Raw genomic sequence first — 25,772 nt, 5'->3', positions numbered from 1 at the left:
CTACACTACTAGTAAATTGACTTATAGTATCAATTGAAGGCAAATAACTCAATACTCAATGACTCAGCCACGATGCCTCTGAATGACTTCGCTAGCTATAGTCCACAACATGAACATCATTAAGTTCAACTTCTCATTGCCTAAAAAGTTGTTGATTGCAGCCCTCATTGGCTCCCAACAATTTGGTGGAGACACTAAAAGAATTAAAGCATGAACCTCATCATCCAATTTAATATGAACGGAGGTCAATTATTGTCAATCGTGCTAAACTCATTCAAATGTGAGGCTACTGATTATTTGCGGAAGGCTTCTCATACTTGTTGGATAGAATCTTCATCATCCCCATTGTGGTTTTCTTCGATGCCACATTGTGCATAACATTCTTCGATAGTGTTAACTAGATTACTCCCAAGACCTGACTATCGAGGAGATTCCACTCATTATCTTTCATACCTTCTGGCTTCATATCTAGAAGTGGTGCGTGCAGCTTTTTACTGTGTAGATAATCTTCTATCGGCATCATCCATAACGCAAAATTTATACCATCAAACTTGTTGATTCCAAGTGCTAATCCTTTTTCACCAGCCATTGGTCTCAACCTCGAACCAAATCTCTAATACAACTTGTTAGGAATTAGATGCCATAGTCCAAACTAATGAGACCAATAATAATAATCAAGGAAGAAGGAAAAGCAAGCAATGAAAATAAACAACAAGATTTGTACAGGTTCGCCTTAAGGTGAGAGTACGTCTTGTCTTCACTACTATAGTAATCCACTCTGAAGATGAAATAGTTTACAAGATAAATCACACATACTTACAAGTGTTTTCTCTAACCTCTCTCTTAGTCCACAACTCAAGATGCTCCTTGGATAGATGGGAAAACCCTAATAGCGGCACCCCAAATATAAAGAGGAAACTAGGGCAATCATGATACAAGAGTAAAATTCCCAATTTGTTCTTAATGAAACAATAATTAATATATCATGGATCAGGTAGGGGCTCCGCTCCCATACCCCTGGGAGAGGGGCTTCTTGGCCCCCTTCCAACCCCCATGGCGACCTTACCGCGAAGGTCGATCCATGAACCGGCTCGGTGTTGGGCTTTGATTAGGCTCCACAAGTTAAAACTAGCCATGCCAGCATCTACATAACCATGTAATCCCAAGTCTAACTTTCTTAAACATAAGGTTGAGTCTGCAATGCCTCTCAAATACCTGAGAATCCACTTCACTGTTTCCCAATGTTGTTTACCTGGATTACTCATATATCTGCTCACAACTCACACTACATGAGCTATGTTTTTTTCTAGTGCACACCTTGGCATAGCATAATAATAATAAGGCACATTGGCCATGTAGGCTCGCTCTTGCTCTGTAGAAGGTGACTGCTCCTTGGATAGCCTAAAGTGACCAGCCAAATGAGTTCTCATTGGTTTTGCATCATTCTGGTTGAAACTGCTCAACACTTTCTTCACATATTCTTCTTGTGAAAGTTTCATGACATTAGTATCTCTAGTAATCCTCATCACAAGGATTTGTTTTGCAACACCCAAATCCTTCATTGCAAACTTCTTGGACAACTCCCTTTTCAACTTATCTATTTTCTTTCTACTAGTACCTACTATCAACAAGTCATCAACATATAGTAGTAGAAGGATGTAGGAGTCATCAAGCTTATTCAGATAACAACAATGGCACCACAAGAAACCATTACTACTCATAAAGGTGTCAAACTTCTTATACCATTGTCTTGAAGTCTATTTAAGACCATACAAGCTCTTTTGAAGTTTACACACCATTTTCTCTTTTCCCTCTGATTTGCAACCCTGTGGATGCATCACATAAATTTCTTCCTCCAAATCACCATGAAGAATGGTTGTCTCTACATCCAACTGCTCTAATTACAAATCTTCATTTGCCACTAGTCCAAGCACTGTTCTAATAGTAGTCAATTTCACTACAGGAGAGAAAATCTCAATGTAGTCAATGCCTTCTTTTTGTTGAAAGCCGTTTATCACCAGTCTTGCCTTGTTGCACTTGCTACCATCATGTTTGTCTTTTATTAGGTACACCCATTTGTTCTACAAGGACTTCTTCCCTTTTGGTAACTTGGTCAACTGCCATGTTTGATTGGATAACAGAGAGTTCATCTCATCCCTCATGGCCAACTCCCACTTGGTTGATTCAACAAGTTGCACGACTTCCTCATAATTCTCTGGCTCACCTTTATCAGTCAATAAAATGTTCTTATCAGCGTAGGGGAGTACCTCTGTGGTGGTCTTCTTGTTCAGGAAAATCTTCTGATTTCAGTCACAAGAATATTCTTATTTACTTCTAGGGGTATGTTTTCCTGGTCTTCCTTATCAATATTCTCCATCTAAATAAATGGAAGATCTCTCAATTGCATCACTTCAAATTTCTTGGCTTCATCATTTGTGCTCTCAGACTATGCTCTTAAACCTGTCTTTATACAGAGCACCTTCAATGAAGATCATGTCCTTGCTACTGATAGCCCTACTACTTTGATCATCTCAGAATTTTACCAAACTAAGTACCACCATAGCAAATAAAGAAACATGTTTTAGATTTAGCATAAAGTTTACTTCTAACAACAGAATCAATGGGAATATAAGAAACACAACAAAAAAATTTCAAGAAAGAAAGGTTTACCTCTTTGATACTCCAGACCTCTTCTGGTATTTTATAATCCAATGGTGTTGAGGGACCTTTGTTGATCAATGAGGCAGCAGTGTTAATAACCTCAGACCAGAACATCTTTGGTAATCTAATGCTCCAAGCACTCTCATTCAAGGTTTTGTTCATCTCACAACTACACCATTTTGTTGAGATTTTCCAAGAATGGTCTTTTTCATCTTGATTCTATTATCAACACAGTATCACTTGAAATCATTATCTAGGTAATCTCTCCCATTATCTGACTGCAAGCACTTCACCTTCAAATCTATCTTTGTTGAGGACTCAATAGCCAACCGAGTCACCCAAAGGAGGCCTCAATGACTCATTGAGTTAATTACTTTTACTTCCATATTTTATATTAATTTTAAGTACAATTTTTCATTAAGTATGTAAGGGTACATGCCATAGGGTATGAATTATAATTTTTAACCCCTAAACTCTAATGACAATGTTGATTTTTAGGACTTCATGAATTTAGATCATGGAGAAAAAGGGTGAGAAACCCATTAGGAGAAAACTGGAGGAAGAAGGATTATGGATTGCATTCTAACCTTCCCCCAGAAGCTCTATAGATAGATTTATAAAACTACTGTATTACATTAATACCCCTGAACTTAGGGTTTACGGTTTAGGGTTTTAACCCTATAACTTTAACTTAATTACATCAATGCCATCTCTATGAGATGACCCTTTATTTACCATCCTGCCATCAATACATGTGGGCCTATGGGCCTTCTCTTGATCTGTGGGCCTTGAGCCCTTCTTCTATATCTCTTAGTTGCATGGGTCTTCCTTGGTCTTATGGGCTTGGGCCCATCTTCTAATACACTTGGATATGTGGGTCTTCCTTTGTCGTGTTGGCTTGGGCCCTATCTTCCCACACTCCCCCTCAAGCTGGAGGTGAGGAACAGCATGAACTCCCAGCTTGCTGAAAATGATGCATAAAATCTTTGTATAAATTGGCACATCTTCCAATATGTATGTCTTCATCCACCAACATGTCCCCTCACACTGGTGCTCTTGTTCATGAATGTTATGGTCCTGGGTTAAGTACCTATGCCTTCCGCTCCTAACAGGCCGGTCTTTTCGGTAGTATTGGCTAGGTGCTTAACATTTGGTATCAGAGCAGGTGTTACATCCCGAGTTCGACTCCCCACGTGCGCGGGCAACCACAATCCCCGGATGTTCCCCAAAGGCTCTCATCGCTGTGTTAATGCCGTCGTGGTCGTCGGCTCGGAAGGACGGGGTGTACTGTTATGGTCCTGGGTTAAGTACATATGCCTTTCGCTCCTAACAGGCCGGTCTTTTGGGTAATATTGGCTAGGTGATTAACAATGAAGCCCAACTGGCATAACATCAGTGAGAGTAAACCACTCATAGCCACTAAAACATTGCTCTGAAATGTCCAGCTACACCACTGTGTCCCTCCACAGGACAACGACTCTCAAGTGGTAGAAAAATATATGATATTAATGGGGGGTACTAACATAAATGTAATAATAAGTTCTTTCGTCATGGACTTCCAACCACAAATGTTTTTGATATGTTTGACGGTGATGAAGTTCCTTTGTCATGGACTTTAAACCACAAATATTTTTGAAATTTTTTACGGGGATGAAGTTCCTCCATCATGGACTCCCAACAAAAAATATTTTTGATATTTTTGACAGGGATGAAGTTCCTCTGTCATGGACTCCCAACCACAAATAATTTTGATATTTTTTATGGGGATGAAGTTCCTCCATCATGAACTCCCAACCACTTTTGATATTTTTGATGGGGATGAAGATTTTTGACGTCGATGAATAAATAATGGTATGATACTACTTCTTCTTCAATGATAATGTCTCATAAAAAAAAAAGACACAATAGCAGCAGTTGAATTGGGCTTGAGTCCATTTAATACGACCCAAAATAGTCCTTGTAAAATGACCCATGAAATAATCCGATGCAAATATCTATACCAAATAATATGCTGACCAAGGAATAATCTATCAATTCTTCGAAAATAATAGTCTGGCTAGAGAAAAAAATTACCAAGTAGAGACAAAAAACCTTCAACACGTATATCGAGAGAGAAAATAAGTGGTAGGCCCGAGTCAGGTTGACTCGGACCGTGTTGGTCCGAGTTGACTCGGTCTGGATCAGGATAGTTCTCAAGCGCTTAACCGGCGCTAGGAACTCGACCGGTCCAGGTTGGCAGAATAGGAGTGGGCCTGGCGCTGATTTAATTCAAGCTTTCTAACTTAGGAAACTTGAATAAGGCAGCAGTGCCTTCTTCCTCAACCGAACAACGGAAAACCAGAGATGTTCAGATGGATAGCAGCAGCGAAGATATGATCTAGAAACATAAATGGAAAGTTTACTGTGGATGGCATCTTCGTCCTCCCAAAACGACAACCCATTGATTACCGAGCAGTTCGTGATGAGCGGCAGACACAACTCTGTGATTTTTGCGAAAATAACTGCAATGTAGCCAGCTGAAGTGAATTTTCCAACAGCAGTAACCGTTTTTCTCAAAGTCGACGGACTCTCGATGGAAACTGTCCAGAAATGAGAACTCCTTGCATAATTCGGCGTCATCGTCCTCCCGCGGAAACCATGCATGAACTTCTGAATATGCAACTCCATTTCTTAAAACAGTGAGGCGATGATGAGGGTTTTGAAGCCCTTCCTTCATGGTGGTGCTGTCAACCCCCAACACTATAGAGGCTGAGCAGTTGGGCTGAGAATCCATACGTGAGACTAGCGGCGGTACAAGAGTTCTTGAACAGGAATTTTGTCCTGCCCTGGTTTCGCTGACCAAGCTCAAACGAGACGGGTGTTGGACCTTCCTCGGATTTGAAAGCTTCTTCTCGGAACCCATTAGGTTCCAGTAACCCGCACAGGCCTCTTCCGGAAGGTGGAGTTAGCAGACTCAGGAACAACCACCTTTCGAGATGCCATCGAGACATCTGAGAGATAGCAAAGCAGAGGAAGACAGAGCTTTCACGCTGGTGGAACAATGATGACCCGCTAGTATGACACTGATCTACAGAGTTGATCTACAGAGTCGAATCGGCTCAACTCGGATGAGGGAAGAAGAAAAAAAATAGCAGTGTAATACTAGGTAGCAGGAGAAAACGACCAATAAAATCAAAAAACGAATTCCAACAACTATATAAAAAAAACATCAATATGAGAGAAAAAAAATAATGGGTTTTTTTGGAATCATGAAAACCATACCACGAGTCCTGAAAATCTATGCTCTAATACCATATTGATTTTCAGGACTCCATGAATTTAGCTCATGGAGCAAAAGAGAGAGAAATCCATTGGGAGAAAACTGGAGGAAGAAGGGTTATGAACTTGATTCTAACCCTCCCCCTGAAGCTCTATTTATAAATTTATAAAACTACTATATTACAATAATACCCCTCAACTTAGGGCTTAGGGTTTAACCCTAGAGCTTTAACTTAATTATATCAGTGCCAACTCTATGAGATGACCCTTTATTTACTGTCCTACCATCAATGTATGTGGGCCTATGGGCCCCCTCTCCTTGATATGTGGGCCTTGAGCCCGTCTTCTATATCACTTGGTTGCATGGGTCTTCCTTGCTCTTATGAGCTTGAGCCCATCTTCTAATACACTTGGATATGTGGGTCTTCCTTTGTCGTGTGGGCTTGGGCCCTATCTTCCAACAGACGTCAAACCCTATTTAGAGGGTAAAGGAATAGAAGAAAGGCAAGCATTGAATTAGGTTAAGCAGGGTTGAGAGTTCTCCTTGATGAGCTCTAGGATTTGGGAGGTCTCCTTGATGAGCTCCAGGAATAGGTTCCCTCTTGAATCTGATTTTCTTTTTTCTCTCTTGATTTTTGTTTTATTTTGATCTTACAGAAGCCAAGGAGGGGGGGGAAGCTTTTTTTTCCCTTTTTCGGAGCTCAACCAAAGGCTATAGCCTCTCATTCATCCACAGCATTAAGAGAGTGTTCCTTCTTTCTAAGTACAGGTAGGGGATTTCCAGCCCTATACCGAAAGAAACCCAAATAGAGGCTTCAACCACTAGTCCAGCGAGCAACAGGGTTAGGGATCCCTAACCCCTCTCAGCCACGAACAGCAACAAGCAGCAAGAAGGGTCCTAATCTCACTCAGCAGTGAGTAGCTAGGCCAATCCATCTCCTATCCGAGAGCAGCAAGGGTTTTCTCAACCTTACAGAGAACAGCAACCAGGCTATAAAGAAAAGAGACTATTTTCTTCCTTACCGAGAGCAACAACTCTATTAATAGTGTTGGATTCACCAATCCCACGTTGAGTTACTCGATCCATGTCTAGGGACCATAACAACGTGGTATGAGAGCAGGGTAACATGGGGGAGCCCATCAATGGTGAGTTAAAAGAATCATAATCAGAGGGTAGCTGGCGCAGGCAAAAACACAGGTAGAAAATGAAAGAAAATTTGCTCTAATCATGGAGAAGTTTGAATAACTTCCAAATATGAACCTCCAGATCGATAGAATTTTTGGAATGATGGAAAGTATTACGGCTGGAAGGAACTCAACCCTGGAACAAAGAGGAGAGGACAACTTGCACAGTAGAGAGGGAGACCAGTTTGTAGGGCGCACTGCCTTTCCTGCCCAGATTGGAAATTTCAACCAAGGATGAAGCACTGTACCAAGGTATACAAAACTTGATTTTCCTACTTTTAATGGGTTAGACTACCCCTTGATTTGGTTACATAGGTGTAAAAAAAATTTTACCCATCAAAGAACATTTGAAATTGACAAGGTGGGACTGGCCGCCTTCCACATGTTCGATGAAGCACAACTCTGGTTTCATCAAGTAGAATTGGATAGATTGGTGCTGGATTGGGAAGAGTTTAAGGAATTATGCACTATACTGTTCGGTCCTCCAGCCCACAGCAACCCCTTAGGGGCTTTGGTACTGTTACGACAAACTGGTCCAATGGAACTATATCAAAAATAGTTCCAAGAAAAACTGGCACAAGCCAGTCAGATGGTTCTCGTAGACCAGCAAGTCAATTTATTTACAGCAGGCCTTAATGAGTCATTAAGGTGAGAGGTGGAGCTCCTTGTACCTGTTGACTTAGCTTGAGCAATGAATCTAGCTCACGCACTGGAAACTTGACAAAAAGTTCAAACCAGGAGGACAGCTTGGCACGAGGACTAGAACACTTCAAATAGTTGGCAAGGGAGGCACAACACTACCCCTCATATCACTTTTCCAACATGGCAAAGAACTTATGTTACATCTGTGATGAACCATATAGGGCAGGCCATCAGTGTAAAAGGTTGTTCTGGTTAGAAGTCTATGAAATCACATAACCACAATAGATCGATGATCCTACTGAGAAAGATGCACGAAAAATCTCTCTGCATGCCATTACCGACCAGAAATCCACCAAAACTATGCAAGTCAGGACTCGGGTGATGAACAAGGACCTTGTCAGCCTTGTGGATATGGGAAGTACACATAATTTTCTCAGTTTAACAGCTGCTAAACACCTTCAACTACAGATCATTCCACACTCAACAACAACTATTTCGGTTACCAATGGTGAAAAAGTTCCTAGCTGTGGCATCAGCAAAGAAGTTAAATTCTCAATCGATATGACTTTCTTTCATTCAGAATTTTTTGTCATACCTCTACCTGAGTTTGATATGGTATTGTGTATTAAATGGTTGCAAACCTTAGGCCCTATTTTATGGGAATTTACTGCTTTAACTATGAGTTTTGAAATGGGCAGACAACAAGTACTATTATAGGGCAGTCAAGTGGACAAGCTACATCACATTCATACGCTTCACATACAGGACAATCCGGACAGCACTATAAAACATCTCCTAGATGAATTCTCGGACTTGTTCCAAGAGCCCTCTGGGTTGCCTCCCTTGAGGCACTCTGATTATCAGATTTGTTTAAAATAGGGCTCAGAAGTGGTGGTAGTTCGACCTTATCAGAACCCCCACCTCCAGAAAGTTGAAATCAAAAGACAGTGTCAAGCCATGCTGCAGTAGGGCTTTGTTCGCAGTAGCTATTCACCATTCCTCCTCGTTAAGAAACATGATGGTACATGGCGATTTTTTGTCGATTATCGTGATTTGCACAAACTATGAAAGACAAGTTCCCTATTCCTGTGATGGATCAACTTCTAGATGAATTACATGGGTCGTATATATTCACCAAATTGGACTTGCGCTCAAGATATCATCAGGTTTGTATGCATCCAGACGACATCGAAAAAACTGCCTTCTGTACTCATCACGGCCATTTTGAATTTGTGGTCATGCCATTTGGGTTATCCAAGTCACCCTCCACATTCTAGGCATTAATGAACGAGGTATTCCGCAACTATCTCTGCAAATTTGTACATGTTTTCTTTGATGATATACTCATTTACAGCCAATCCGAAACTTAGCATTTAGGGCATTCAAGAATGGTATTTCAACTATTATGTGCACATCAACTATATTTAAATAAATCTAAATGCTCATTTGAGACATCACATGTGGCCTATCTCGGCCATATTATTTTCCATGATGGAGTCAGAGTTGATCCCAAAAAAATTCAAGCCATTGCCGATTGGCCACAACCTATGAAAACCTCTGCTTTGAGAGGGTTTTTGGGATTGGTAGGATATTATAGAAAATTTATCAAGAATTATGTCCCGTTAGCAGTACCATTGACAAGTACCCTCAAGAAAAATTCCTTTATTTGGAATGATCAGGCAACACAATCCTTCTCATATCTCAAATTAGCTCTTGCATCTACACCAGTTCTGCAACTTCCAAATTTTGAAGATTTATTTGAGGTCGAGTGTGACGCATCCGGTGGCGTCATCGGGGCCGTTCTATAGTATCCCTTTCGCCCTATTGCATATTTCTGTAGACAGTTGGCAGAACGGCATCACAAATTGCCAACATATGAACGTGAGTTAATGGGGTTGACCAAAGTTGTCCAACATTAGAGACCGTACTCATGGGGCCGTGCATTTCTCATTTGTATTGATCATTACAGTCTTAAATATTTGCTTGAGCAACGGCTCACGACTTCTCCTCAACAACATTGGATTAGTAAATTGATGGGATTTGACTTTATAGTGGAATACCGCACTGGGCAGTTAAACAAGGCGGTCGATGCCTTGTCACGACATTTGGAGACTTCGCTGCTTCTCTATTCTATCAGCCAACCACATTTTATTCTTTTAGACTTGGTAAACAAGGAAAATGCCAACAATTCGGTTCTTCTTAATTTGTACAACAAAATTATAGAGAGGGCACTGGACTCTAGATGAGCCATTCAGGATTCTCTTATTTACTACAAATTGCGATTATATGTACCTTCAAATTTATTTTCAGTCATCATCTTTGCATACCATGACAGCACTCATGAAGGCATATAGAAAACATTGCATCGCATTCAAGCGGATTTCTATTGGCAGGCTATGAAGACCTCCATTGCAGCATATATAACATCATGTCTGGTGTGTCAACGTAACAAGGCCGAACACTTAAGTCCAGCGGGTCTTCTGCAGCCTCTTGCACTTCCTACACAAGTGTGGGCCGATATTTCTATGGATTTAGTCGAAGGTCTTCCACAATCTTTTAGTAAATCGGTATTATTTGTGGTGGTGAATAGGTTCTCCAAGTATGTTCACTTTATTCCCATGGCACAACCATTTACGACATCTAGAGTGGCACAGATATTTCTCGAGCACATTGTTCGTTTACATGGCATTACATAATCGATTGTCAATGATCGTGATGCGGTCTTTACCAGCACTTTTTGGCAAGAACTTTTTCATCTATGCGGCACCAAGTTAAAATTCTCCTCATCCTATCATCCTCAAATAGATGACCAAACAGAGGTAGTTAAGTGCACTATTGAAACGTATCTCCGATGTCTAGTGGGCGATCGTCCTAAAAACTGGGTGCAATGGCTACCATGGGCCGAATATTGTTACAACACTTCCTTCCACACCGCATTGCAGTCTACTCCCTTCAGCATTCTATATGGAAGAGATCCTCCTCAGCTTCTCTCGTATATTTCAGGCTCCACCCGAGTGGATTCTATTGATCAAGCACTAATTGAACGGGACCAGGTGCTACAAAATATTTTGGCTCCCTTCTCAAAGCACAAGTTCGTATGAAGGACTTCTATGACAAGGGACACCGGGATATCTCATACAGGGAAGGAGACTACGTATGGTTACGACTCCAACCGTACTGCCACCACTCAATAGCTAGCCAACACCATCATAAACTTTCTCCAAGGTACTTTGGACTTTTCTCTATTATTCGGCGCACCGGGCCAGTCGCCTATCAACTACAAATTCCAACAACGGCCAAACTTCATGATGTGTTCCATGTTTCTTTACTTAAACCATTTCAGGGTCCACCTCCTCCTTCAACCCCGTCACTTCCTCCGATGGACAATGGGCGAGTTATTCTTACTCCAGCTATGGTATTGCGTGCCCACCTTATTAATGACTAATGGGAGATTCTAGTCCACTTGAAGGACACCGAACCAGCAACTGCTACATGGGAACCACTGGCCAACTTCACACAGGTCTACCCAACTTACGAGCTTGAGGACAAGCTCTTTCTCCAAGGGCCAGGTGGGGGGGAGGAGAGATGTTGTGTACTCAATAGCTAACCGAGTCAATGACTCACTGAGTTAATTACTTTTACTTTCATATTATATATTGCTTTCAAGTTTAATTTTTCATTAAGTATATAAGGGTAGATGCCATAGGGGTAGAATTGTAATTTTTAAGCCCTAAACTCTAATGACATCAAACCCTATTTAGAGGGAAAAGGAATAGATGAAAGGCAAGCATTGAATTAGGTTAAACAGGCTTTGGAGTTCTCCTTGACGAGCTCTAGAGTTTGGGAGGTCTCCTTGACAAACTCTAGGTACAGGTTTCCTCTTGAATCTGATTTTCTTTTTTCTCTCTTGATTTCTGTTTTATCTTGATCTTACTGAAACCAAGGGGGGAGATTTTTCCATTTTTCTGAGCTCAACGGGAGATTTTTCCATTTTTCTGAGCTCAACCAGAGGCTATAGCCTCTCATTCGTCCACAACAGTAAGAGAGGATTCCTTTCTCTCTTTCTGAGCACAAGTAGGGGCTTTCCAGCCCAATACCGAAAGCAACCCAAATAGAGGCTTCATCCACTAGTCCAACGAGCAGTAGGGTTTGGGATCCCTAACCCCTCTCAGCCGTGAATAGCAGCAAACATCCAGAAGGGTACTAATCTCACTCAACAGTGAGCAGCTAAGCCAATTCATCTCCTATCCGAGAGCAGGAAGGGTTTTTTTTTTTTAATTTATGGAAAAGTGAAATACTTCATTGACATCAATAACTTGTTGTAATCAGAGTACATGAACCTCTATTCATAATTGAGGAAGGTAGTAGAGCCCAATTACAATAAAACTACCCTAGTCCCAATTACACCCAAACTCTAATACTTAAGAAAAGTCCTAACATAATTAGGTAACTCAATATTGATAAAAGACTAATATAACTTAAACTAAAACACTTCTTGGTCATGACCCTAAGATAAAGATACTTTTGTGAGTCCTTGATCTTCCAACTGATGTGATAAGGATGCCAGCTCTTGGTAATCATTGTGGGTCCTACTTCTTATGGGCTTTGGCCCATCTTGTAGACCTTCCTTGGTCATGTGGCCCATCTTATAATAATCTTACATATGTGAGCCTTCCTTGGTCATTTGGGTTGGATCTTATCTTCTAACACTCCCCCTCAAGCTGAGGGTGAGAGAACAACATGAAGTCCTAGCTTGCTGCAAATGATGTATAAAATATTTTTGTATAAAATGGCACATCTTCCAATATACCTTCATCTTCCAACATTCCCCCTCATGCTGTTGCGTCCTTCCATGAGGCCCTGCAGTATTATAAGTGAGAGTAAAAATCACACCTAGCTGGTAAGCCATTGCTTCATACTCCAGTCTTAATGTTGGATGTAGGGCACACTCCACTGCTATCGGTAGTGTGTCTATCAGCATTGCTTTAAAGTTTCCACCATCGTGTCTCTCCACAAGACAACGACTCTCAAGTGGTAGGAGATATAAAAGCCATTAAAGGGGGGGGGGGGGGGGGGGGGGGGGGGGGGGAATGTTGATGTAATCATAAGTTCTTCCGTCATGGACTTCCAACCACAAATAATTTTCATCTTTTTGACGGGGATGAAGTTTCTCCGTCGTGGACTCCCAACCACAAATAATTTTCATCTTTTTGAAGGGGTAAAATATATGATAACATGAGGCCACCTCTTATTCAATAATAATGTCCCCAAAGAGACATAATAGTTGTAGCTAAATATAACAAGACCATCTTCCAACAGATATAACACGAACCAAACAGTAACCTTTGTAAAAGAACCCATGAAATAATCCACTATAAAAATTTATTCTTTGATGGACAAGCTTCATCTTTTGTGCTCCCCATGTCTTGAATATTTTAGTCAGATAAACTTATCCACAACATAAGGAATAAAATACCTCTTTATTGTTCTTCTTCTACTTCTCCCCCTCAAGCTGGAAGGTAATGGCAGTGATCTCAGCTTGAACCAAATATCATAGATGTAGCAATAAGCCAAAATAACAGAGATGTATAAATAAGCCCTCAAACCAGGGATAAGTGAGATATTTTTCTGATATATCAACTAAAAAAATTGGGCATACATTCGGAGTTTTCAATACAACAGAATACCTGAATGACCTTTGATTCTTCCAATACAAATATTTCTTTAAATATAGATCATATTGACATAAAATTATCTTCGTATGAAACTAGACTGAAATATATTTCATCCAAGTATAATATATCTTCACACAATATAATTATCATAAGATAAATAATTTGATAGATTTCAGTCTCTGTCATCTGGTCGAACTAAGTACTGTTTCTCCTTTTTTCCAGAATGACCATCGACTCTTCAAAGAACAATATCTTCTTATAAAAAATTAATACCGATAATTGGTTGAATTATTAAGAAAATAGACTTACTTATCTTTCGTTTGATATATAATTCTCCATATAAAGTCTCTTTCTTGATAGCATAAAATACCTCGAAAATTGATGTTTTGTGCTGCTGCTCGAACCCCTTTTTCAATCTAACCTTTCTTGCTTCAAATATTGATTTCTCTTTGTAAATAACTCAGTTAAAAAATTGGTTGAATAGGTAAAAGAATATACTTACAGATATTTATTTTTATATATATTTCTTCGAATAAAGTCTAGTTCTTGATAGCAAAAACTACCTCAGAATCTGAAGAATGTTACTGTTGCTTGAACCTTTTTGAAATTTGACCTTCTCTCATTCAAATATAGATAACTCTCTATATATAACTCTGATTGGAACAAATAATTCTTCTTTGGAAAGTAGACTCAAATATATTTCTGTAAATATATAATTTTCAATATTAAAAACTTCGTATGGAGGTAAAAAACTCAAAAGAAATTACGAGAGTAGGGACTAAAAAAAATAACTACGAACCTAGACCTAGGAATTAGGGTTTAGAGAAAAGGATCACATTACCTCCGTGAGTTGACCAAGTCAACTCACAGAACCTGCTCTGATACCATGTTGAATTTATGGGAAATAGAAAAACTTCATTGACATCAATAACTTGTTGTAATCAGAGTACTTGAACCTCTATTTATAATTGAGGAAGGTAGTAGAGTCCAATTATAATAAAACTACCCTTGTCCCAATTACACTTAAACTCTAACACTTAAGGTAAGTCCTAACGTAATTAGGTAACTCATTATTGATAAAAGACAAATATAACTAAAACTAAAACTCTTATTGGTCGTGACCTTAAGATAAAGATACTTTTGTGAGTCCTTCTTGATCTTCCAACTTATGTGATAAGGATGCCAGCACTTGGTAATCATTGTGGGTCCTACTTCTTATGGGCTTGGGCCCATCTTGTGGAACTTCCTTGGTCATGTGGCCCATCTTATAATAATCTTACATATGTGGGCCTTCCTTGGTCGTTTAGGCTTGATCTTATCTTCCAACAATTTTCTCAACCCTTACCGAGAATAGCAACCAGGATATAAATAAAAGAGACTCTTTTCTTCCTTACTGAGAGCAACAGCTCTATTACTATGCTGGATTCACCAATCCCACACCGATTTACATGATCCATGGCTAGGGACCATAACAATCTCATTCTCAACCATTGCTCTTCATCTCTTGAATGTATCAATCACGTCAAATTTATTTTTCTGCAAATAAACCCATACCTTTCTTCTTGCATCATCAGTAAATGTCACATAGTAATTAGAACCCCCAAGGGAGGTAACAGTTCAAGGCCCCCACACATCTATGTGAACCAATTTCAATTTTGCTATCTTTAGCTCCTCTCCAACCTTAGAAAAGGTTACCTTTTTTTGCTTGCCGAAAATACAGCCTTCACACAAATTGTTGTTTACATTTTTCAACCCTGGTGGCTTCCCTTTGTACTGAATCACTTTCATTCCCTTCTCACTCCTTTGATCGAGCCTATAATGGCACAAATCAAAATCAATAATTGCATCAGCAATTGCAACCGTGTCTCTACAACTGGAAGTTAGGTAAAGAGTTCCAGTTTTAACTCCTCGTGCAACAACCATAGCCCTCTTTGCGACTTTCCAGGTAGCACCATTAAAAGTCACATTAAGACTATATCATCAAGTTGCCCTACTGAGATCAGATTATGCATCAAATTTGGTACATGCCTCACCTTGAGAATTTTACACACTAACCCATTTGACATCCTCAAACTGACATTAAGAACCCTAACAATATCAAAAGGTTCTCCATCAGTAAGATATACCTTCCCGTGATCTCTAACATCATAATTCTCCATGATCTCTATTGAATTTAGGATCCCTTTTCCAATATTCTGAGCAAGAGAAAGAAGAAAGAAAAAGAATAAAAGGTAAGAAGAGCTCTTGGGTAGGGAGGAGAAAAAAGAAAAGAGAAAAAGAGGTATGCGCCAGGCAAAGAGAGAGAGAGAGAGAGAGAGAGAGATTAACTCAAGAAGGAGATGTGTAACTTGATTAATTCTGAATTACAACACCTCTATTTATAGTAGAGGAAGAGATAGAGTCCTTATACAATTAGCCTTTCAATCCCCTAATTATATTCCAAGTCTAACTCTCTAAAATAAGTCTATTCAAAACAATCTACTAGAAGTCTAATATGAGTTGAACTAGAACTTTTTCTTCAGTCACGTGAATATAAGGGAGGAGGCCAGCTCGTGGCCTTATCCGTGTGGTAATGATCTTCCAGATTATCTTGATAAGGTTGCCAGCTTTTGAGATATTTGTGGGTCCCACTTGATCTTTAAGTCTTCTAAGTCATTTCAGCTTGTGCTTCTTAACTCCTTAACTCGTTCTAGCTTGGGTGAGGACTCATCTTGGTGTCCCACGACCTCATGGTGGGTCCCACCAGATCGAGCACCATGGTGGGTCTGTTATGGTCTTGGGTTAAGTACCTATGCCTTCCACTTCTAACAGGTCGGTCTTTTGGGTAGTATTGGCTAGGTGCTTAACATTTGGTATCAGAGCGGGCTCCCACATCGTGAGTTCAAATCCTGGCATGAGCAAACTTAGCGGAGGGGGCGACCTAGAGGCCAAATTAAAATTACTGGTAGGTTGCGTGTGTTAATCCCACTCCGACCAGTGTCGCTAGAGTGGGCAGTAGCAGGTAGGCCGCTGTGGACAATGACTCGCGAAGGTGGGGCATGATGTTATGGTTCTGGGTTAAGTACCTATGCCTTCCACTCCTAACAGGCTAGTCTTTTGGGTAGTATTGGCTAGGTGCTTAATAAGCACCTAGCCAATACTACCCAAAAGACCGGCCTGTTAGGTAGCAGAAAGCCAAGTACTTAACCTAGGACCATAACATCACACCTACTTTCACGAGCCGATGTCCACGGCGGCCCACTTGCGACGGCCAACTCTAGCGACACTGGCCCGACCTACCTTTTGTTACCCTACCAGTAATTTTAATCCAGCATCTAGGTCGCCCCCTCTGCTAAGTTTGCTCACGCTGGGATTCGAACTCGTGACGTGGGCGCCCACTCTGATACCAAATGTTAAGCACCTAGCCAATAATACCCAAAAGACTGGCCTGTTATGAGGGGAAGGCATAGGTACTTAACCCAGGACCATAATAGGGTCCCATATTGTAACACTCCCCCTCAAGCTGGGGGTGAGAAGACAACATAAATGCCCAGCTTGCTGCATATGGTAGACATAATCGTGTGAGTGACTGGCTTGGTGAGAATATCTGCAATGTGACTTTGTGATGATATATGCTTTAGAGATAAGAAAACTGCTTGGAACTTTTCTTGAATAAAGTGGCCGTCCATTTCAATATGCTTTGTTCTTTCATCAAAGACTGGACTCGATGTAATGTGTATTGCTGCTTGATTATCACAATATAGATCTATCGGAGCTTCTTTGTAGAATCCCAATTCAGTGAGAAGAGATCTTATCCATAGGATTCTTTTCCATGTAACCAAATTCCCTTCAACCATCGTACAAAATCCCGAAGTAGGTTTTATATCATTCAGGGATCTGGCCCAGTCTGCATCAGAGAATCCTTCGATATTGAAGTGACCATAGTTTTTATAGAGAAGCCCTCTTCCTAGAGTTCCTTTTAGATATCGTAGTATCCTTTCAAGTGCTTGCCAATAACTAAGTTGTGGCTTGTGCGTGTATTGACTTACCACACTAACTGATATGAAATATCCGGCCTTGTGACACACAGGTAAATAAGTCTTCCAACTAGTGTTAATATTTTCCAATATCTACATCTTTTCCAGTGCCTCCACATAATTTTGTATTTGAGTCCATAGGCGTGTCTGCTGGTTTGCATCCCATCATTCCAATCTCCTCCAGTAGATCCAGGGCATACTTCCTTTGGGATAGCACAATCCCATGTCTGGATTTTAATACTTCAATACCCAAAAAATATTTGAGTCCTCCAAGATGCTTCGTCTTTAATTCAACACATATTTTTTCCTTTGTTTTCTGGATGCCCTAGATCTACTGGATAGATTAGTGCTGGATTGGGAAGAGTTTAAAGAATTATGCACTATATGATTCGGTCCTCCAACTCACAGCAACACCTTGGGGGATTTGGTGTTGTTATGACAAACTGGTCCAGTGGAGCTCTATCAAAAACAGTTCCAAGAAAAATTGGCAAGAGCTAACCGGATTGTTCAAGTAGACCAGCTGGTCAATTTATTTACAACGGGCCTTAATGAGTCATTACGGTTAGAGGTGGACCTACATGCACTTGCTGACTTAGCTCGAGCAATGAATCTAGCTTGCGCACTGGAACTGCGACAAAAAGTTCAAAACAGGAGGCCAGCTTGGCAAGGGGACCAAAACACTTCCACTAGCAGGCAAGGGAGGAGCAACACTAATACTCAACTAGCTTCTCAGGAAGGGCAACAAGTCAAAAATCACCCCAGTATTAATCCTATAGCAGATACACGACCCAGCAACCCACCCGCCCATTATATTCAAAAACTAGCTGGTGGGGAGATGGCTGAGTGCAGAGCAAAGAACTTATGTTACAATTGTGATGAAACATATAGGGTAGGCCATCAGTGTAAACGGTTGTTTTGGTTAGAGGTCGATGAACTCACAAAAGATATCATAGCGCCACTACAGATTGATAGTACTGAGGAGGATTCACCAGAAATCTCTTTGCATGCCATTATAGGAAAGAACTCCGCCAAAACGATGCAAGTCTGCACTCGAGTGATGGACCAGAACCTTGTCAGCCTTGTGGATTCGGTAAGTACACATTATTTTCTTAGTTGGACTGCTGCTCAACATCTTCAACTACAAATACATCCACACTCAACAGCAACTATTTTGGTTGCCAATAGAGAAAAAATTCCTAGCTACGGCATCAACAAAAAAAATAAGTTTTCAATTGGTACGACTTTCTTTCATTCTGATTTTTTTGGCATATCTCTAGCTTGGTTCGATATGGTTTTAAGTATTAAATGGCTGCAAACACTCGGCCCTATTTTATGAAATTTTACTGCTTTAACTATGAGTTTTTCAATGGGCGAACAACAAGTATTATTACAGGGCAGTCACGTGGACAAGCCACATCATATTCATACGAATCACTTATAGGATAATCCGGACAGAAATATAGTTAATCTTCTGGATGAATTCTTAGACTTGCTGCGAGAGCCCTCGGGGCTGCCTCCTTTGAGACATTGTGACCATCGGATATGTTTAAAACAGGGATCAAAAGTGGTGGTCGTTCAACCTTATCGGTACCCACATCTCCAGAAAGATGAAATTGAACAACAGTGCCAAGCAATGCTACAGCAAGGCCTTATTCGCAACAACTGTTCCCCATTTTCATCACCAGTCCTCCTCATAAAAAAACATGATGGGACATGGCGTTTATGTGTTGATTATCCGGAATTGAATACCCAAACTTTGAAAGATAAGTTCCATACTCCAGTGGTGGAGGAGCTTTAAGATGAATTGCACGGTTCTCATATATTCCCCAAATTGGACATGCGCTCAGGATATCATCAGGCTCATATGCACCTAGACAACATCGAGAAAATGGCTTTCACACTCATCATGACCACTTTGAATTTGTGGTGGTGCCATTTGGGTTATCCAACACCACATCCACATTCCAAGCATTAATGAATGAGGTATTCCAAATTTGTACTTGTTTTCTTTGATGACATACTCATTTACAGCGAGTCTAAGCATCAGTATTTAGAGCATTTACGGTTGGTATTTGAACTTTTGCGTGCCCATCAATTATATATAAAGAAATCTAAATGCTCATTTGTGAAATCACATGTGGCCTATCTCGGCGATATTATTTCACATGATGGAGTCAAAGTGGATTCTGAGAAAATTCAGGCTATTACTGTTGGCCACAACCTATGAATACCTCAAATTTTTGAGGGTTTTTTGGATTGGCAGGTTATTATAGGAAATTTATTAGAAACTATGGACCGATTGCTGCACCATTGACAAATCTCCTCAAGAAAAATTCCTTTATTTGGAATGAGCAGGCTACCCAGTCCTTTTCAGATCTCAAATTAGCTCTTGCATCCGCACCAGTTTTGTAACTTCCCAATTTTGAGCAGTTATTTGAGGTCAAGTGTGACGCACCATGTGGGGGCATTGGGGCCGTTCTAAAACAACACTTTCACACTATTGTATATTTCATCCGATAGTTGGCAATATATGACATCACAAATTGCCAGCATATGAACAGGAGTTAATCGGGTTGACCAAAGAGGACATTGGCACTCGTAGTTATGGGGTTGTGCATTTCTTATTCGGACTGATCATTACAACGTCAAATATTTGCTGGAGCAGTGCCTCACGACTTCTCCTCAACAACATTGGATAAGTAAATTGTTGGGATTCGACTTTGCAGTGGAATACCGTGTCGGTAGATTAAACAAGGTGGTCGATGCCATGTCACGTTGGTCGGAGACCCCACCAGTTCTATATGGTATCAACCAGCCTCGTTTCCTTCTATTAGACTTGGTGAAGGAGGAAAATGCCAACAATCCGGTTCTTCTCGATATGCACAAGAAAATCACAGAGGGGGACATGGATTCTAGATGGACTATTCAAGACTCTCTTATTTTTTATTGTTCACGCTTATATATCCTACACACTTCAAATTTGGTTTCAGCCATCATCTCAGACATGGATTCTAGATGGACAATTCAAGACTCTCTTATTTATTATCGCTCGCGCTTATATATCCTACACACATCAAATCACTTCAAATTTGGTTTCAGCCATCATCTCAGACATGGATTCTAAATGGACTATTCAAGAATCTCTTATTTATTATCACTTGCGCTTATATATCCTACACACTTCAAATTTGGTATCAGCCATCATCTCAGCATACCATGACAGTACTCATGAAGGCATCTAGAAAACTTTGCATCGCATTCGAGTGGATTTCTATTGGTAGGGTATGAAGACATATGTAACATCTTGTTAGGTGTGTAAACGTAACAAGGCTGAACACTTAAGTCCAGCGGGTCTCCTACAACCATTGGCACTTCCCACACAGGTGTGGGCCGATATTTCTATGGACTTCGTCAAAGGTCTTCCACTATCTTCCAGCAAGTTGATATTGTTTGTGGTGGTGGATCAATTCTCCAAATATGCTAACTTCACACCCATGGCTCACCTATATACAACATCCAAAATAAGCACAAATATTTCTTGAGCATATTGTTCATTTACATGGTATTCTAGAATCGATTGTCAGTGATCGGGATGCAGTTTTTACCTGCACTTTTTGGCATGAACTGTTTCGTCTCTACAACACCAAGTTGAAGTTTTCATCATCATATCATCCTCAAACAGACAGACAAACAGAGGTCGTTAACCGTACTGTTGAAATGTATCTCTAATGTCTTTTGGGTGATCGTCCTAAAACCTGGGTGCAATGACTATCGTGGGCAGAATATTATTGCAACACCTCCTTCCACTATGGAAAAGATCCACCTCAACTTCTATCGTATACTCGAGGCTCCAGCCCCATGGACTCTATTGATCAAGCACTTATAGAATGGGACCAGGTTCAATAGAATATTTTGGATCGCCTCCTCAAAGCACAGGTTCGTATGAAGGACTTCTATGACAAGGGACCCTGAGATATCGAATACAAGGAAAGTGACTATGTTTTTTTACGACTCCATCCGTACCATCAACACTCCCTAGCGGGCCAACAATGTCATAAAATCTCCTCAAAATACTTTGAGCCTTTTACTATTATTCGGTGCATCGAGCCAGTAGCCTATCAATTGAAACTTCCCGTAATGGCTAAACTTCATGATGTGTTCCATGTTTCATTACTTAAACCCTTTAAGGGTCCACCTCCATCGGCAATGCCATATCTTCCTCTGGTGGAAAGTGGACAAGTTATTCTTACTCCAGCTATGGTATTGTGGGCCTATCAGATTAATGACCAATGGGAGATTCTTGTACAGTGGAAGGACACCAAAAAAGAATATGCTACATGTGATCAGATGGCCTACTTCCAACAGATCTACCCATCTTACGAGTTTAAGGACAAGCTCTGACTCCATGGGGGGGCAGATGTTGAGGGCTCAATATCACACCGACTCACCCAAAGGAGACGCCAATGACTCACTGAGTTGATTACTTTTAAATTTCATATTTTCTATTGATTTAAGTATAGTTTTTCATTAATTATGTAATGAGCAAGGACGCTGGGGCAGAATTGTTAGTTTTAGCCCTAAAACACTTATGACGTCAAACCCTATTTAGAGGGTAGATAAATAGAAAAAAGGCAAGTCTTGAATTAGGTTAAACAGGGTTTTGAGTTCTCCTTGACGAGGTCTAGGATTGGGAGGTCTCCTTGACGAGCTCCAGGTATAGTCTCTCTTGATTTTGGGTTTATTCTTCATCTCTTTGAATTCTGGTTTGCACTGATATTATTCAAGCTAAAGGAGAGATATTTGAGAGACTGTTTTCCAAGTTCAAGAAGAGGCTTTAGCCCCTTCCACGTTCACAGCAGTAAGAGAGAGTTGCTCTCTTTCATTCCGAGCAAGAAAGGGAGTTTCTTGACTCCCTAAACATGAAGCACATTCAAAGGAGGTTGCTTTAGCCTCTAATTGAGCAAGGCAGGGTTAGGAAGGCCTAATCCCTCATACGTGAGCAGCAGCAACCTTTCTAGAGAGTCCCTACCCTCTTGGACATGAGGTGCAAAAAGCGTCTAACCCTTTCTGGCCGAGAATTAGAAAGAGAAGTCTTATTTCAACCAAGAAGACTAAGAAAAGGAAACTCCCTTTGAATCTTACAAATAACAAGTAAGGAAAGGAGGTTCTTTTCTTCCTAACTGAGACCAAGAACCCTAATACAATGCATGATTCACAAATACCTCGCTGAGTTACTAGATCTAGGGCAAGGGACCATAACAACATGTTCCTCCATTCTTTAAATCAACCTATTAATAACTAGTGTGTCTTCCCTTGTTGAAAGTCATAGACAAACTTAGGTGAAATTATTATAAATATCTTATGTTCTTTGTCTTTTCTTCACTTTTTTTAGGGTGAATGGTATACTTATAATTTATGACATCTATAAATAAAGGTTAAGGGGGAGGGTTTGGATATCTTCCACAACCCTTATTGTGCCTCTCTTCTCTCATCTACTTGTCCATCTCTCTCTCACTCTCTCATCCATTCTTACCTCTCTCTTCATTCACCTCACTTTACTTCTTCTCCTCTTCCCCTTCTTCTTTCCTATACTCTAAGTTGAAGATCTCAATATTATGAAATCCCGAAATCAACATGGTATCAAAGTAGTGATTTCAAAGTTCCAGTTTGGTTGTTGCTCGGATTATGAGACAAGAAGATAATGATTTATATTGAAGATTTCATGGGTATTCAGTTTGAAGAAGACTGCCTATGCTGATTTAAAAAAGATAAGTTATTTTCCTCTTTACTCCTATATGAAATAGAAGGTTTTGCTTGTTGGTATTTTGCATTGATTTCATGCATGTCCTGGTGCCTATAATTTGTATCCTCTTGCCTCTCATTGATTTACATTAAATCCAAAAATTCGGACCTTGTGCATGTTAGGAAACTTGGGGGTACCATGTTATTGTCCCTTGCCATGGATCTAGTAACTCAGCGTGGGATTGGTGAATCCAGAATTTGAAGGACGAATTCAGCACTGGAAGGTGCTGCTGCTCTCAGTTAAAATGTATAGGAACCTCTTGTTGAACTCAGAAAAGAGGTTGAGAGACCTCTTACTGCTCACAGGAAGGGAGGTTGAGAAACCTCTTGCTGTTCATGGAAAAGCGGTTTAGAGACCTCTTTTCTCTCGGTAAGGATTTATGGAACAAGAGAAATAAAAAAAGGTAAGAGAGAAAATTAGATTCAAGAGGGAACCTGGACCTAGAGCTCATCAAGGATAACTCTTTACCCTGTTTAACCTAAAATCAGACTTGTCTTACTTCATTCCTCTTTCCCTCTAAGTAGGGTTGATGCAAACATAGTTTAGGGCTTAAATATCACACTTCTGCCCCTATGGCATTCTAACTTAAAAATTATTCTAAAAAAAATAAATTAAAAACAATATGAAATATGAAAATAAAAGCAATTAACTCACTGATTCAGTGGCGCCTCCTTTGGATGACTTGGTTTCAGTTGCATATGGTGACAAAGTCCCTAGCTATGGGGTCAACAAGGCAGTAAAGTTTTCTATTGGTGCCACTAATTTTACTACTGAATTTTTTGTCATACCATTAACTGGATTTGATATGGTACTAGGAATCAAATGGATGCAAATGTTGGAGCCAATTTTGTGGGATTTGTTGCCTTAACTATGACTTTTGTGGCTGAAGGATGCCAAGTGATGTTATAGGGCAGACAAGTGGAGATGTCCCATCAAATAAACCTACTCCATAAACAGGAACCCCCCCCCCCCCCCTCGAGCAGCTCTTTAAAGAAGTTATTGGAAGAGTTTACCAACTTGTTTCAGGAACCTACCGAGTTGCCTCCCTTGAGGCACTGCAATCATAGATTTTTTTTGAAACCTGGATCAGAGGTGGTGGTTGTCCGGCCATATAGGTGTCCACCCCTCCAAAAGGATGAAATTGAATGCCAATGCAACCTAATGATGGAACAACGCCTCAGCCGACCCAATCGGTCACCATTCTTCTCTCCAGTCCTTCTCGTGAAGAAACATGATGGCACCTGGAGATTTTTTGTGGACTACAGGGAACTAAATGCAAAAACAGTCAAAGACAAGTTTCCCATCCCAGTGGTGGATGAGCTATTGAATGAATTGCATGGTTCCCATATTTTTACCAAGTTGGACTTACAATCGGGTTATCATCAATTAAGAATGCATCCTCCTGTTATTGAGAAAACAGCATTTTGAACTCACCATGGACATTTTGAATTCATGGTTATGTCATTTGGGTTATCGAATGCACCTTCCATGTTTCAAGTATTGATGCATGAGGTATTCCGTGACTATTTCCAAATGTTTGTGTTAGTCTTCTTTGATGATATTTTGATTTAAAGCACATCAGGGGACCAGCATTTGGAAGACTTATGTCTTGTTTTCCAACTTCTCCGCGCACATCATCTATACTTGAAACACTCTAAGTGTTTATTTGGAAAACCCCAAGTTGCCTATCTTTCCACATCATCTCAGTAGAGGGTGTAACAATGGACCCAGAAAAGATTACATAAGTCATCAACTAGACACAACCGCACAACATATCCACCTTAATGGGATTTTTGGGGTTGGCAGGATATTATCGGAAGCTCATAAAAAATTACGGGACGCTGGCCATACCCTTGACCAATCTTCTTAAACACAATGCCTTCAATTGGAGCATTGTAGCTCTAAACTCCTTCAATGAACTCAAACAGGCATTAGCTTCTACTCTAATCCTACAATTACCTAACTTTGAGGCCTTATTTGTGGTAGAGTGTGACTCTTCCAGGGGCAGTTCTAAAGCAAAATCAGCATCCCATTGCAAATTTTATCCACTAATTAGCAGCACATCATCAGAAACTACCCGCTTATGAACGAGAGGTAATTGGATTGGCCATGGATGTTCAACATATGTAGCCATACTTGTGGGGATGCACCTTCCTCATCCACAGTGATCATTACTGTCTCAAATTTTTACTAGAGCAACTAATATCAACTTCTCCACAGCAACATTGGATTAGAAAATTAATGGGCTTCGAATTTACAATGAAACATAAGGTGAGGAAATTGAATCGGGTGGTTGATGCCTTATCAAGACTGTTGGATGAACAACAACAATTATATGTGATTAGTCTACCCAAGTCTCACCTGCTAGACTCCATTAAAAAGGAATATCAGAATACTCCTACACTCCAAGAGTTGTCTCATAAGATTACGAATGGGACAATGGACTCCAGGTGGGCTGTCCAAGACAACATCATACTGTGTGACAATCGAATATACTTACCACACTCTGCTCCCTTGATTGTAGTAATTTTA

The sequence above is a fragment of the Aristolochia californica genome, unplaced genomic scaffold, assembly GCF_029961685.1.
Source record: "Aristolochia californica isolate CCGP_79_NKW_82.1479 unplaced genomic scaffold, dmAriCali1.0.hap1 SCAF_4, whole genome shotgun sequence".
Taxonomy (NCBI): domain Eukaryota; kingdom Viridiplantae; phylum Streptophyta; class Magnoliopsida; order Piperales; family Aristolochiaceae; genus Aristolochia; species Aristolochia californica.
Note: the sequence above shows the minus strand (reverse complement) of the source record.